Below are 15,294 nucleotides of genomic sequence, written 5' to 3'. Positions count from 1 at the left end.
GTAGGAGATAAACTAGGCTTCTGTTAATTTTAATACCAAGTTAAACTTTATTAACTGAGGGAGAGAAAGAGAGAGCTGCTCTATTCCCACATCCAGTTTTCTATATAAATGTAATAGAGACTACATAGAAACTTTAATAATTGTAAATAATGACATGGGAGAATAAAACACTGACAAAATTGTGGAACATTACAATTTTATTAGGGAAACTATCAGTTGCAATTTAAATTTATACTATATCAGTGGAGAAAGTTCTCAAAGTAAATATAACCTTAATTTTTATAAGAAAAAGTTGAGTTAGATTGATTTTGCTTTCTTCTAAATATATTTTACATTTTATAGTGTGTATTTTTGTCATAAATTTCCCAAAGTGACTAGAGTTATTTGAAATTTTGATTCTTTCATCAGAATTTCAGATGTCAGGTGATATCTAACATTGCTGGTGAAATAATTTTGCTAGTTGCATTTGGCTGACTAATACATGTTAAATTACATAACAGACCAATTAAACTTCTAAGATGTAATTAACCTGCATGTAAATCTCTGTGAAGATAATACACAGTGATGATGTCCTTGCTTTGGTACTGTAGAGAGGTAATACCCATTCAGAAAGAAATCTGAATTCCAGATTTCCAGAAAAATGGAGTAAACTATACTCTTTTAAAAAATCCTTTTTGCTTCAGTAATAATACTAACCTTAAACAGAAATAGGAAACAAAATATTACCTCAAATGTTTTCATGGGGAAGAACTGTTCTAGGCCACAAAGCTAAACATGGAAGAGGAAAAACCAATGTAGCCTCTGTCATTGCAAGAGTCCAAATATAAGTAGACGGAGGAACTGGAGCATCAGGGGATCAAACTTTCAGGCAGGCAGCAAAAGCCAAACAATACATGGAGTAATGACTAAATTCTTGTGCATAAATGACAGCACACAGGGCAAAGACAAATACGCTGATGCTATGTCAGAGATGTTTTAATAGCCGTTTTCACATAATTGAATCATGCACACAGATTTCTGAGGTTTTAAGCCCATTAGTCTGGTTCTCTGGCTTCTCCTAGGTTGCAGGATTGAATCCCCAATGCCTGTTGTTTATGTATAAACAGAAGCTGCTTTCTCTCTTTTCAGTATTTCCCTTTTTTTTAAGCGAAGGTTAATACCTTTTATATGTTACAGACTACAGACAGAAACAGCCACATTCCCACTGTGGTGCAACTTGCTGGGAACAACCAAGGGGGGATTATACACATGACTGGGTACAGTCTATCCATTTGTTCTTTTGCTCTACAGTTAACAAATGGCAATGTTTTCTAACACTGTGAGTGATTAACAGAAGTGAGGTCAACCTTAATCTTTTCACTGTTGTTTATGAGCAGTTTGATTTTCTTAATTATATTGACATTTCTTTGGAATACATCCTGAAATCTCACTCACATGCCTGTCCTATACACCCTTGGAAATCATCTCTGCTCAACACACAAAATAACATAGCAAAATGGAAAACTAAAGTTAAAACACACAGTAAAATTTCTTAAAATATCTTATATGTTTGTATACATTAAAAGTGGGCTTGTAACTGGGACACCCGGATAGAAGCCCTAGAGAGTACAGAGGAAAGCATCATATTTTAATTGTACCTTTTTATAAGAAAATCTTATGAATAATTCAATTCCAATCTGAAGCCTCAGGTTTGAATTTGAAACAAGTGAGCTTAACATAAAATTCTCCATAGCACTGATTTCGACTTCACGAAGGGTGATATTTGTAATTCTGCTTGTCAATAATCATATATTCTGAAGAGCTGAGCTTTTCCTTAGAAGAACTAGTATAATCTTATAACAATATGTAAGACATCAAGTACAATGAGGTTGGTAGTTTGAAAGCCAATGGATATTGAATGCTAGTCACAGTGTTTAACTTTTCATACATTTAATAAATTTTCTTGCATAGTTTTTCTAATGGTTTAATGATAATTTCAATCTTTCAAATGTCATATCTGCTCCAGCAAAATCCCAATGCCAAATTATGATTCCTTTTTCTTTAATTGAAAATTGATCATTTTCTCATAAAATATATCCTGACCACACTTCCAACATGCTACACCTCCTAGCTCCTCCTCACCTCTCCTCTTCCTCAGATCCATACCTTCTCTGTCTGATTTTCAGAACATTGCTGGCCTTAGAGACAAGAGCCAAACAGGAGAAAACAAGATGCAATATGTCAACATAAAAGATCTCCTATCGAGACTGGACAAGGCAATCTAACAGGAGAAAATGTGTCCCAAGGGCAGGCAAAAGAATCAAACATACACTGATTCCTACTGTTAGGAGTCCCATAAAGATACCAAGCTACCAGTCATAACATATGTAGAGGGCTCTTGCAGGCCCCGTGTTTACCACTTCAGTCTGTGTGCCCATGAAAGCCTTTCCTAATTGACTCTGTGGGCCCTGTTCTCTTGGAGTCCTCTGTCTCCTCTGACTTCTAGAGTATTTCCTCTCTCTCTTCCACAGGGCCCCCTATCTCTTAGGAGGGGTGCACAATGGAGAGTTCTAATTCAGACTCTCCCTCTGCATAATGTAGATTATGCAGATCGCTGTAGATTCTCTACTTGCTCCCACCAGCTGCAGAAGGAAACATCTCTCATGACAACTGGTGAATGAGAATAGCAGGATATCAACAGGAATGATGCCATTGAATTTATTTATTTATTTATTCACTGTCTTGGTTGGTTCTTAGATTCTGCCTGTAAGTTCATCTACTATATAGATTTACAGGAAGTGAGGGAGTGTTTACAGTGTTCAGTCATTTGTATTTGGAAATTTCTTTTCTTCAGTTTTATTTATTCAATAAAAGTTATAGATTAAATTTTAAACTTTTTTTAAATTTTGTTCATTTGTCTTTTGGATGTGAAGTGTCAATGAATGTGTTTTCCTGCTTATCTTGATACTGGGAACCTGTTGATTTCTGCACATTTGTCTTATTTCTTCCAAACAGTGAGAAATTTTGTTAATTCTAAGTTTTGACTGGACTATCTGGAGTTTTTCTATGTACATAATCACAACTTTCAAAGAATGATTTTGTTTACTCATGGCCAATATTTATTTAAACTCATTTTGGTAATAAATTAATACTTATTCATTACATTGGAGTATTGTCTAACTTCTAGGATTGTGCTTATCATTGGTGTTATTTACAGTGTAAAACACTGGGCAATCACAGGGAATCCTCTGGTCTTCACTTCCTCTCTCTTTCTTTCTCTCTCTCTCTCTCTCTCTCTCTCATATACAAAAAATAGTTCTTTGAAGAAGAAATTAAAAGAATAAGTAGAAAATTTCTATGGGATGTACTATTTTATCTTTTGAAAGCTAGTTAACTCTTTATTCTAGCCGTATTTATTAAATAATGTCATTTTAATAATTTGAGATTATAGTAATTATTTATTCTTACTGCAATATGTTATGTGACAAAGGTGTTAGATATATTCAATTTAGAAAATCTGTTTGCATAGTTTATATTTAAGGATTCAATATCCTTATAGAATTTCTTAACAATACTCCATAAGGAATTAGTTGCATGTCCCTGATACATTGTGGTTTAACTGTGCTCTAAATGGGACACACTTGACTGAAACCATTCTAGAATGATTATAAATAATCCTCACTAAATGGGACACTCACCTATGCTAGCTCAGGTTCCCAAAACAACAGGAAACTGTGCAGGAAAAAAAATGCATTGGAGAAAGCAAAACATTTAGTCACCACTCCTTTAAATGGCTACCTGTACTGGAAGGCAAGTTTTGTTTTTCCTGTGTGCTCAGAAGAATCATGGTTAGCAGTTTCTAAGAGTCACCACACCCTGGCTTTCTAAACATTTACTAATGAGGAATAGATGAAATAAACTTGATACAGAACTTTAGTGAAATATACAATTTAGCACAGGAAACAGATCCTGTGGGAAACACGAAAAATATATAGAGCTAACGTGAAAAGTAGATTAAGTTCAGAAAATGCATATAATCTGCAGTACAAAACAGAGAATGCGAATGGTACCTGCACTATGGTAAAACCATATATGTGTGTGGACCCAGAATGGGAAGAAGGATATTTATTAAACTGTTGAGATTATAGATGATACTTTATAGAATAATTTTTTAAATAAACAGATTAATTTCTATGCTTAGTCTCTAGGGATCTCTAGGCTTTCTGGTTTGTACATGGTATAATAATGAAGGTTTGTTTGGTCAGAACTATTAATATAGAAAGGAAAATCAAGATGCATGTGTTCAATTTCAGAAGACATTAAGAAATATATAGCTCTTTTTCCCTGATGTAGGCTTTTCATATTTTCTAAGCATCTTGTGATTAATTTTCCTTAATATTATTTTATCCAGCACAAATGATGTAATGTCATTTCAAGAAGCCAAGATTATAGCAACTTAACACATTGCTTATGCATACACATATGTTTATGAAAACATAGTTAAATGTTCAATAGGCATAAAGTCCCAATCTAATATTGTACGTCTTGTTCATAGAAGAAATTTAAACAAACACAGGAAATGGGGGGCATTGTCCTCAACCACGGGCTTTCAGTCTAAGGCTGATTCTGCCCACTGCTTTTCAATCTCTAGTAGGAATTTTAGTTGGGAAATAGTTACTAACTTAGCAAAGTTTACAGAGCAAGTAATGTAAGAATTTATAGAGTCTAGGTCTGGTTCCCAAGCTCATTTTTCCCTTGACTTTAAGTGATTCTAATAAGTAGTTTCTCTGGCATTAGACTCTTAGATGAAACCCTGCAAACCATAGCAAAGACTCACGAAATGAGATGGTGTGCATAGTTAAACTTATGCCCCGGATGTCATTAAACAAAATGAGTAAAAGAATCAGTCCCTTAAAGAAATCAAAAATGACTGTAAAATATCAGACTCGCTTGCAGAAGGGGTTGTGGTTTTAGGCAAGTATCCAGGGACCCATTACCTAATCATATGAAGAAAGAAAGGGGCATGCCAATTCAAAAACCACTGGAGACCGACACATGGGGGAAAGAAACACAATTGTGTGTTTCAGAAACCATAGTTGTTGCAGTGCGGTGTTTCCAAGGCACAAAGAGCATGCCAGAAGATGCTAGAGAAGAAAGCATAAAAAGTTGGCGTTCACTTGATCATGGAGTCTCCTGAACAAGCAGCAAAGACAGCCAGAGAAAGGCTGCACCTGAGTCAGAGGTCACCTCAGAGTGTTGAGTAAGAGAATGTAGACATAACGACAGAAAGAAGGATTGTTTTCCCCTAAAGACTTACATGGTATAGGCAGCTGGACTCTTCTAAATGTTCCGGAGTATATTAGAGGCACAGTTTAAAGTGTGGATCCCTTCTATTGCCTTTTATCAGATAAAAACAACAGAGACAAGAAAAGCAGAGTTGTGCTTAGTATCGTTTTTCGACCTCAGAAATTGCTGCAGGAGCCACCATGTGATTTATTCCCAGTTCGTGCCTCAGCTGATAACATCACCTTTGGTACGCCATTGTGGAGCTGGAAAGCACCTGAGAATGAGAGCTCATGGCCCCAGAACCTGAGTAACTTCCAGCAGACTTCTGTGTGCGCTGATCTACCCGGGTCCTCTTTCCAGACTTAAGCTTGTTCAAGAACTGTTCTTAATCTGGGTAAGTGGGGAATAAAGACCAGCAAGGAAGGGTCATCATGCAAGCTTTCTTAGATTTGCTCTTTGCTCTATTTCTGTGGAATCCCTTTTTGATATTTTCCCCTCTGTGGTCTATGGTGAGCTGAGTAACCAGACTCTAGTAGCTACATGCACTTGAAACCTCTAGCCCTATGCTTGGCCTTATATTTTTTCCAGACTTCAAAACATGTCTTTCTGGTGTTGGCTTTACTTTAGTGTTTGCATGTTTTCTCAGTTCTTTATCTACTGTGTTTTTAATTATATTCTCCCTGCTTCTATTCTTTGCCAGTCGCGATTAATAGTAAAATATCCATCATTTCTTTTTTTTATTAGATATTTTCTTCATTTACATTTCAAATGCTATCCCAAAAGTCCCCTATAACCTCCTCCAGCCCTGCTCCAATACCCACTCACTCCCACTTCTTGACCCTGGCGTTCCCCTGTACTGGGGCATATAAAGTTTGCTAGACCAAGGGGCCTCTCTTCCCAATGATGTCTGACTAGGCCATCTTCTGCTACATGTGCACCTAGAGACACGAGCTCTGGGGGTACTGGTTAGTTCATAATGTTGTTGCACCTACAGGATTGCAGACCCCTTCAGTGCCTTAGGTACTTTCTCTAGCTCCTCCATTGGGAGTCCTGTGCTTTTCATCCAATAGATGACTGTGAGCATCCACTTCTGTATTTGCCAGGCACTGGCATAGCTTCACATGAGACAGCTATATCAGGGTCCTTTCAGCAAAATCTTGCTGGCGTATGCATTAGTGTCCACGTTTGGTGGCTGAAATGTCCATCATTTCTAGTCTAGATATATTAAAGCTTCTTTTGCTTGACCACTCCAGGTATGCTTTGGTGAATTGCAGACTGAAACTTTACAGACAACTGTGATTTGAATGTTACTGTGTAAACGTAGCTTCTGTTCTAAGCTGAAAGTGTATGTAGTTCACTCATGTATTTTATCTCTGTGTGGCAAAAATGGAAAAGGGATTTTGTAGAACATTTATTATATAGAAGTTGCAAACCATTTAGAGAAATGGGCTGCAGGAAGAAGAGAACTCTTGGGGAGGCGAACACAGTCACAATGATAAGAAATGGCTCCTTTTCATTCCTCGGATATTGAGGTCCATTGCTACAGCTGTCTTTCACCTGAGATCATTGCTCAATGTTACATCAGCTGAGTAATTTACGTTAACACATTTTCTAATTCTGTTTGGTGACTACCACCTATGACTTCTTGGAGATAATGTTGTTCTGTAATTTTTCTGTCTTTTATTTGTCACACTGTGCATATTTACTATTTTCATTTTTTGCTTTATAAGCGGTGTAAAGTTTTTAGCTTCTGGATGGATAGATTCAATATGGTGTTAAGATTTACTAATCATTTTCCCGAGAATTTTTATTTATCATGGCATGCTTATATTTTTAAGAGTACTCACTAGAATTTCCCCAGAATTTGCATATATTAATTTATTCAACAATTTCTGGTGACCTTTGTACTATATACAGTGATTGAGAGAGTTTTATGATATATCTTTTGATTTTACGTTTATAACTATTTTGTTGGCTGGAGCTATAAAGTAAATTTCCTATTTATTGAGAGTCTTTAAAAAATAGAAGGACTTTTTTTTCTGTTTTTTTTTCTTAGATATTTTCTTTATTTACATTTCAAATGCTATCCTGAAAGTTCCCTATACCCTCCCCCTGCCTTGCTCACCTAGCCATCCACTCCCACTTCTTGGCCCTGGCATTCCCCTCTACTGGGGCATATAAAGTTTGCAATACCAAGGGGCCTCTCTTCCCAGTGATGGCCGACTAGGCCATCTTCGTAAGTTCTAAAATATTTAAGAAGTTTCCATAGAATTCTAATGGGTCATTATTTCTTTTATTCCTCTAAGCAGAATATTTGAAAATAACTGGTCTGGACATTGGTGGCACATGCCTTTAATCCCAGCGCTGGGGAGGCAGAGGCAGGCAAATTTCTGAGTTCTAGGCCAGCCTGGTCTACAGAGTGAGTTCCAGGACAGCCAGGGCTACAGAGAAACCCTGTCTCGAAAAACCAAAAAAAAAAAAAAAGAAGAAGAAAATAACTTATGAGTGATAAACTGATGTATGTAGTATTAAAGGTGCTATATTTATAGCCTAAAACTTTGAAGGCAGGCACAGAGCCATGGGATGATGTCTTACATGTAAACATTTGATGAAGGATAATTTTATAACTTTGCTACCTTATATGAAAATACTAATATTTATCTTAAGAGAGAAAGTGACCAAATTAGAAAATATTTCATCTAGAGCCCGGAATTTATATGTGCTCAATAAATGTCAGCTTTTATCAGTAGCATTATGCATGTTATCCCAACAAGCACAGACTTGTTGAAATCTTAATCTTTATTTATTCTATTTTCTGCTGGTAGGGAAAATAATGACAATTCATGTTAATTACTTTATAATTAAAGGGGAGGAGTCTTTAGAGATCAACAATTTAGCATTTCAGTAAGTACCACATTGTGGATACAGAACAAGCACATGTTCACATGGCAGCTTTTTATTTTATTAATTTTTTTTTTTTTTGTTTTCTTCCATCTATAAGTGATGCCCAGGATTTATTGTAGTGACAAAATTGGACATTAGGCCATAGTGCTAAGGCTTGGAAACTATTCAAAGCGAGGTCAATTGCTCTAATGTTCCCTTAATCAGGGAAACAGTATTTGGAGGCTGTACCTGTTTCTCTTGGGTACTGGGAGCCAGGGTAGAGGATGAGAGCATGAGGGCCCTGCTGAGACATGAGCATCATCTGTCTTCATTTTCCTTACTCGTGTTTTTCATATTTTCTCTTCTAAACTTGCAGCAAAATTATGTTCCCATGAGTATAAATGTTCTGATCTAATAAAAAATGGATGGATAAACAGTAATCTGTTCTAATTAGATGGTAAGTTTTGAATTTAAAATATCTCAAGCATATTTTAGATGAGAGAAATGTGGACACCTTGCCACATTTAAAAGCTGCAGCTTTTAAGGTGTTATTTTCACTTTTATGTGTATGTTTGTGAAAGCCGTGTGTGTGTGTGCATGTGCGTGTGTGTGTGTGTGTGTGTGTGTGTGTGTGTGTGTGTGCATGTGCGTGTGTGTATGTGTGGCTGCTGGATTCAGCTAGAAGAGACATTGGGATCCTCTGGAGCTGGAGTGACCGGTGGTTGTGATCTGCCAGATATGGGTGCTGAGAGCTGAATTCAGTCCTCTAGAAGATCTGTAAACATTGGTAGCAATGATTTCTTGGTACAAAAGGATATATGATAGCACATTACTGGAGAGTGCAAACTTTTTATTTTTTATTTATTTATTTATTTATTTTTGTAGTTAGTGTCACTTAGAGAAGTTAAAGCTTAAGTGAATTGTATCTACATATATACCTATATATGTAAATGCATGGGATCTTCTCATGAGTCTAAGCTATGGTTTAAACCATTCTTTTTGTTGTTGTTGTTTTTAGTAATTCCTCCACCAATATTCCGAAGTCACTTGCGATTATGTGTCAGAGTATTGTTTTTTTTTTTTTTGAACAGTTATTCTTGTGTATGGGATAGATGCATAATATACGGGGAATATGAAATCTAGTCTTTCACCCTGTCTTTGACATCGTGGGGGTACAGATTATTTGTAAACATTTTCTAAAGAAGTTATAGGAAAACGTTTTCATTTGACAGAGTCTCAGGCTTCCCAGAACCTCTGACTCAAGGCCTAACCAGTCATGTGGAATCACACTCCTGTATTTGTGAGAATTATGCATTTAAGTTTCTAAATACTTGACCTTGGTCCTTAGAAATACAAAGGAACGTGTTCTGAACAGCCATGGAGTCACACCGTGAACTCGTGTCATGCAATGGCTATTCTCCTGCAAAAGGACAAAATATTTTAAAATATCACTTCTAAGTACCTGTACAGTAATTGGAACAGAAAGCCAAGTGATTGAGTTACCTTGCTTAATTCAATATTTATGAAATATTGGTTTCCTGAAAGACAGTTTAATAGCTGAGAAGAGGGAAATGATCCTGGAGTTTTAAGTATCTCTTTAGGATTCCCTTTCTCATTTAAACACAGCTAAAGTGATTTTGTTCGACAAAATCATTCTTAAGCACAGACAGAGAGTCTAGAAACACATAGGCCACTGAAGAAATCACTCACTTAGCCCCACAAAGCTTACAGAGTTCAAAGTGCTTGGCGTGTTGTTTTCAATGTTCTCATATCTTCCTACTTACTTACTGTATAAGCAATATTTAATAGATAATGTTTTCAGACATGTACATATTTTCTTTACTACCAGGTATCTATCTGTAAAGAGATCAAAATGCTGGAGAGTTGGCCATACTTTTGTAAAGAACCCATTTTTTTCTGTTGTTTTGGGTTTTGTTAGTGGTGTTGTTCCCCCTCACCCATTGGATAAGTCTTTCTTATTGAGAACTTGCTGTATGGTTGAGGAATGTAAAGTCTTCGAGTGGGTTTAATAAGAAAAAATAAACACTTGAAAAGTTTTGTAATATGTCAATGTCCTAAAATTTTTATTTTGGCTGTAAAAGTAGATGGTTCTACACTGTTGCTTTTTCCCAGAAATCATGTTTAACTTTTAGTGTTAAAAAGTTTAAAACTAGTTGAGAATTTTCTCATTTTAATAATCTGTCTTTGTAAAGCTAAATCTTTTTTAACTAATAGGAAACAGCATTTCTCTTTATATTGCAATTAAATAAAATTTCAGATCCATAATAAATAAAATCTATGATATTCAACAATCTACATTATAAAAACTATCATTGTTGGAAGTTATGTTTTATAATTTATTTTCCAGTAAATGCTACTCTATCTACCAATGAAACACCCCTTACACTCTGATGGTGGGGATGCAAATTAGTGCAGCATTGTGCAACCAAGAGGTAGTTCCATAGTAAACTACAGTCGTACCTATCCTGAGCTTGTGAGTCACTGCTCCGTTTACCCTGCATCAGTACTTCTCTTTATACTATTCAGTTAGCTAATAAGAAACAACTGAAGGCTGGGAATTATTTTGGCTCACAGTTTGAATGCGTTCCAGAATGATAAGTATAGCACTGAGCAGCTTGGAGGCAGCAAGGGTAGGAGCATGTGAGGCTAATGGCTAATAGTTGGGGAGATAAGAGAGCAGGGTTGGGTTATTAAGTGGTGCCAGGCTGCCTTAGAGTGTCCCACTTTCTCCATCTGGGTTACAACCTCTCATGAAAGCAACATCATCAGGTGTTCAAACACATGGGCCTGTAGTGGAAGGTGTTTACACTTATTACTAGCAAAATATGAGTTAAGTAAAAATCAAAATGCTGTAGAGTTCCCTGCATTTGCGTGTTGGTGGTAGCACTAACAGTAGCCAGGACATAGAAAGAACAACAGACATGTAAATGAACTGTGGCAACTATGCACAATGGAATGATATCCAGCTATAATAATGCATGAAATCCTTTAATTGCGTTAACATGGATGGATCTTGAAGACATTTTATTACAGAAAATTAATCAGGCAAAGAAAGACAGTTATCACAAGAGCTCAGTCCCATGTGGAATATAAAAAGAGTTGATCTCATAGAAGTTGAAGGCACAGTAGTCAGTGGTTTCTAAGAGCTGGGTAGAGGAGGACAAGAGAATATGGGAATCAATCAACTGGTAAAATGTTAGTGATTGAAAGTTAAAAGTTAGGAGTTGTGTGGCTCAGCAGAACAGAGGCATATAACAGTATTGTCATCAATCCTGTCTAACTCAAACAGAAGAAAGGAATCTGAATGAACTTATCTTAAAGAAAAGATTAATGATCTTTAAGGGACACCTATACCAACTAACTTTAGCTTATTACTTCCCAGTGTGGACATGTACCTAAACATCATGTTTCACCATGTTAATATACAGGAATACTATGCATCAATCAAAATACGTGAAAAATTAACACTCAAAAAATAGACAACATATGACTCCCAATGTTAGGATGTTGCATTTATATATAATGAGTCACTTTCCCATCCAAAACCAAAGCTCTGTAACCCAAGAATAGCTTTGTATTGTGAGACTTTGAGATGGCTCGAGATGAGAGGAGCCTCGGTTCTTCTCACCGTCTCTTTGAGGAACTTGGGAAGAAATGGAGCAAGTTAATTATAAGAGTGATTCCTGAGCGAACAAGGAAAGCAGAATTAGGTCTCTGAGAGGCCATTCTTAAAATAAATATATAAATAAATAAATAATATATAAAAATAAAGATCTGTCCTCCACAGCTTCTGTGTGTTAATGATACAAAATGTGTTTCATGAAAGTAGAGCTCTATAATTTGCAGTGATGATTTTAAAACCTAATTTGATTCTTATCAACTAATTCTCGATGTGCTAATGTAACTGGTAATTACTGCTTTTGGTGGTTTTTTTTTAGACATGTTGAAATCTAATGTTGCCTAATAGTAATATTGATACTACTAATAAGGTGTATTTACAGAAGTTTTATTTAATTCTTAGCAGATCCCTAATCCAGTAGCATCATGTATGGAGAAAGGGCCCATTCTTCTTTCAGAGAAAGATTATGATACTTAGATGGTTGCAATAGTGATTTGATTATGTAACAATTAATTTGAATAAAAGTAATTTCAAAGCAAATTGCATCCAGTAATGAATTTCACAAAACATGACAGTGTTTAAGTTTACCTATAGGCAGCAAAAGTATTTACAGTTATTATGTAGTATACAATTTACTAAATACTAATTATATTTACCCTTCATAAGAAGTATAAGCATTGTTGTTTTAATACAGCCATCTGAGCTTTTATTCCTCCTATGTCCAGGGAGGGGGATGCAGAGAGGGAGATAGTGATCTAAGTAACAGACAGACAGAAACAGAGTGAATTTACAAAAAGACAGTGGGTTTGCCTTTCTATGACTACTAGTCCATATCCTATCCACTGAGAAAGTTACACACTGAGCAATTTAAAAGCCTGTGACTTGTTAAAGTTCATATTTTCTGAAAAGTCACCTGGATGAATAAAATATATGGAACAATAGATGAAAAAGATTATATTGATTATCTTTTTTAAAGTTACTATGAAAATATATCTCAGAAAAGTGCTTATTGAGCAAGGATATATTTTGGCTCACAGTTTGAGGGTACTGTCCACTACAGAGCGAAAACATGACAGCAGGAACACAGAGTAGATGACCATCTAATTTGCATCCAGGAAGTTAAAACAGGAATAAAAAGTGATGAATAATCACATTCAGTTATTCTCCTTAGTATCCAGTCTAAGATACAGCCCATGGAATCATATTGCCTATACCTAGGTCATCCCTCCTAGATTAAAACAATCTAGAAAATCTTGCAAACATAGGCAGAGATTTTTCTCCTAAGTGGTTCTAGATCCTGTCATGTTGAGAGTATTAACCATCAGGGGCTGGAGAGACGGCCTGTTGGGTAAGACTTGCTGCTCTAGGTTCAATTCCCTGTTGCCACATTTTGTGGTTGACAACTCTATTACTCCAGGTCTGATGTTCTTTTCTGGCCTCTACAGGCACTGGTCTATACATGTTGCACATTAACATTTACAGGCAAACACACATGCATGTAATAAATAAAAGCATCTTTATATAGAGTTACAGACTTTACATGGACTTCCTAAACTGGAAGAAGGACACCAACCCACCTACAAAACCTTTAACCCAAACTTTGTCCTGCCTACAGGACAAAGGATAAAGATGCAGGGATAAAGATGGGGCAGAGATTGAGGGGATGGCCAACCAATGATTGGCCCAATTTGAGACCCATCCCATGAGAATGAGCCAACTCCTGACTTATGATACTCTGCTATGCTTGTAAACAGGAACCTAGTATATCTCTCCTCTGAGATGCTTTATCTAGCAGCTGATGGAAACAGAAGTAGAAAGCCACTGCCAGAGAGAACTCAGGGAGTCTTGTGGGAGAGTTGGGAGAAGAAGTAAGGGACCAGAAGGGGTCAAGGACACCACAAGTAGACCTACAGAGTTAACTAACTTGAGACAAATTGGCGGGGGGGTGGAGGGGAGGCTCACAAAAGACTGAACCACCAGCCAAAGAGCATGCATAGGCTGAACCTAGACCCCTACACATATGTGTCAGATGTGCAGCATGTTTTTTCTTTACATGGGTCCCCTAACAATTGGGGCCCAGAGTCAGTGTGACTCTGTTGCCTGCCTTTGTATCCGTCTTCCCTAGCTGAGTTGCCTTGTTTGCTTTTAGTGGGAGAGGAGTCATAGTCCTGCTGGGAATTGATGTGCTAGGGCAGGTTGATACCCATGTGTAGCAGGGGTGGCTTCCCTTCTGAGTGGAGTAGAAGAATGGAGCTGGGGCATTGCTGTCAAGATGTAAAGTGAATAAACAATTTTCTAAAAGGAGAAAAATATAATTAAAAATAACCAATACAAGAATTATGGGGTATACCAAATAATGAAGGCAATGAGTGTTGAGAAATTACAGTTTTACATAGGATAGCTCCTGTATGTGAACAGCTTGTGAAGATTCAGTTTCAATACATTCTCAGGAATCCTTGGTTTTCTGTTCCAGTTGATGGAAGGTGGCCTATGAGAGCAACTGACTCTTGTTCTTTGTGGTTTCTGTTGATCTTGTTCTTTGATCTATTTGGAAAGCAGGAAACAGAGTGGGGAATGGAATATGCTTCCCTGGTTTCTGTGAAGTATTCTTGGTCTGTATACTGCACAGAAGGTTACCATGACTCAAAACAATCTCAGTCTACAAGTATCCCCCTGATCTCTAGCTTCTGGCTTTCTGTCTTATGTGGAGAGTGCTGATAATGCTATGAGCTGCTCTTGTTTCAATTCTGTCCCTTGTGGTTTCCATGGGCACATTTTTAAATTTAGTAACTTTTATAATAGTATCCTTAAGTTATCCCAGCTTGAATGTCTCATCAGTTGGTTGCTGGAAGACCAACAATCTGGGAGAACAAACTCTTTCTGCCAAGCATGCCATTTCCAATAATGCTGTCAGGACTGGACATGCTCCTTCTCTCTGAAATGTCTACAGACCACTCACCCACCCCTAATTTAAACTCACAATGGCCTCGTGGTTTTATTTTACTTATTTATTTGAACTTGATTTGAATGTAAGACACACAAAAACCTTGCTATAGGTTCTTAACATAGTTATTGCATACAAAATTATATTGCTGACTATAAGTATAATGGTGCGGGACAAACCAGCCGAGTATAATGGATAGTTTGCATGTCACTCCTGAATCCATATCTTGTAATATCTTGGCTGAGTCTAATGCCATTCTGTCTGCTAAGCACATTTCTAACATCTAGGCATTTCTTTTCCTTTCCATTCTGTATTTCTCCCCCACATTTTTACATATTTTCAGATCTGCTGGAATGAAAAGAAGTTTGCCTTCTAAGGCTGCTCTCCCTCAACCCTCCCCCTCCTCTGGTTTTCACTCTAGCCTTTGTCCCTGTATCACTAGGTAGGCACTGGCCTGTAGCTAATGTACTCAAGTGCCTCACATGGTCCAGTCCCTAGAAAACTCTGCAACAACAACAACAACAACAATAACAACAATAACAAAAGATAGGGCAACTTCTTT

The 15,294-nt window shown here is 36.8% G+C and overlaps 1 protein-coding gene across 5 annotated transcripts in view; it reads left to right on the top strand.

Moving 5' to 3' along the window:
* The window catches only part of Erbb4 (erb-b2 receptor tyrosine kinase 4), a 1,038,774-nt gene that overhangs the window by 83,897 nt on the left and 939,583 nt on the right, over positions 1-15,294 (top strand). Inside the window, exon 1 of one of the 5 annotated variants that reach the window (XM_029481143.2) lies at positions 4,869-5,659. The exons of the other annotated variants lie outside the window; for them this stretch is intronic. The gene's annotated coding sequence lies outside the window, so the exon portion shown is untranslated. Of the gene's footprint in view, positions 1-4,868; positions 5,660-15,294 lie in introns of those variants that run through there. 5 annotated transcript variants of the gene reach the window in all.

Source organism: Mus caroli, unplaced genomic scaffold, assembly GCF_978045245.1.
Source record: "Mus caroli unplaced genomic scaffold, Mus_caroli_1 scaffold_1, whole genome shotgun sequence".
Lineage (NCBI taxonomy): Eukaryota > Metazoa > Chordata > Mammalia > Rodentia > Muridae > Mus > Mus caroli.
This window is presented reverse-complemented; position numbering and strand designations above follow the sequence as displayed.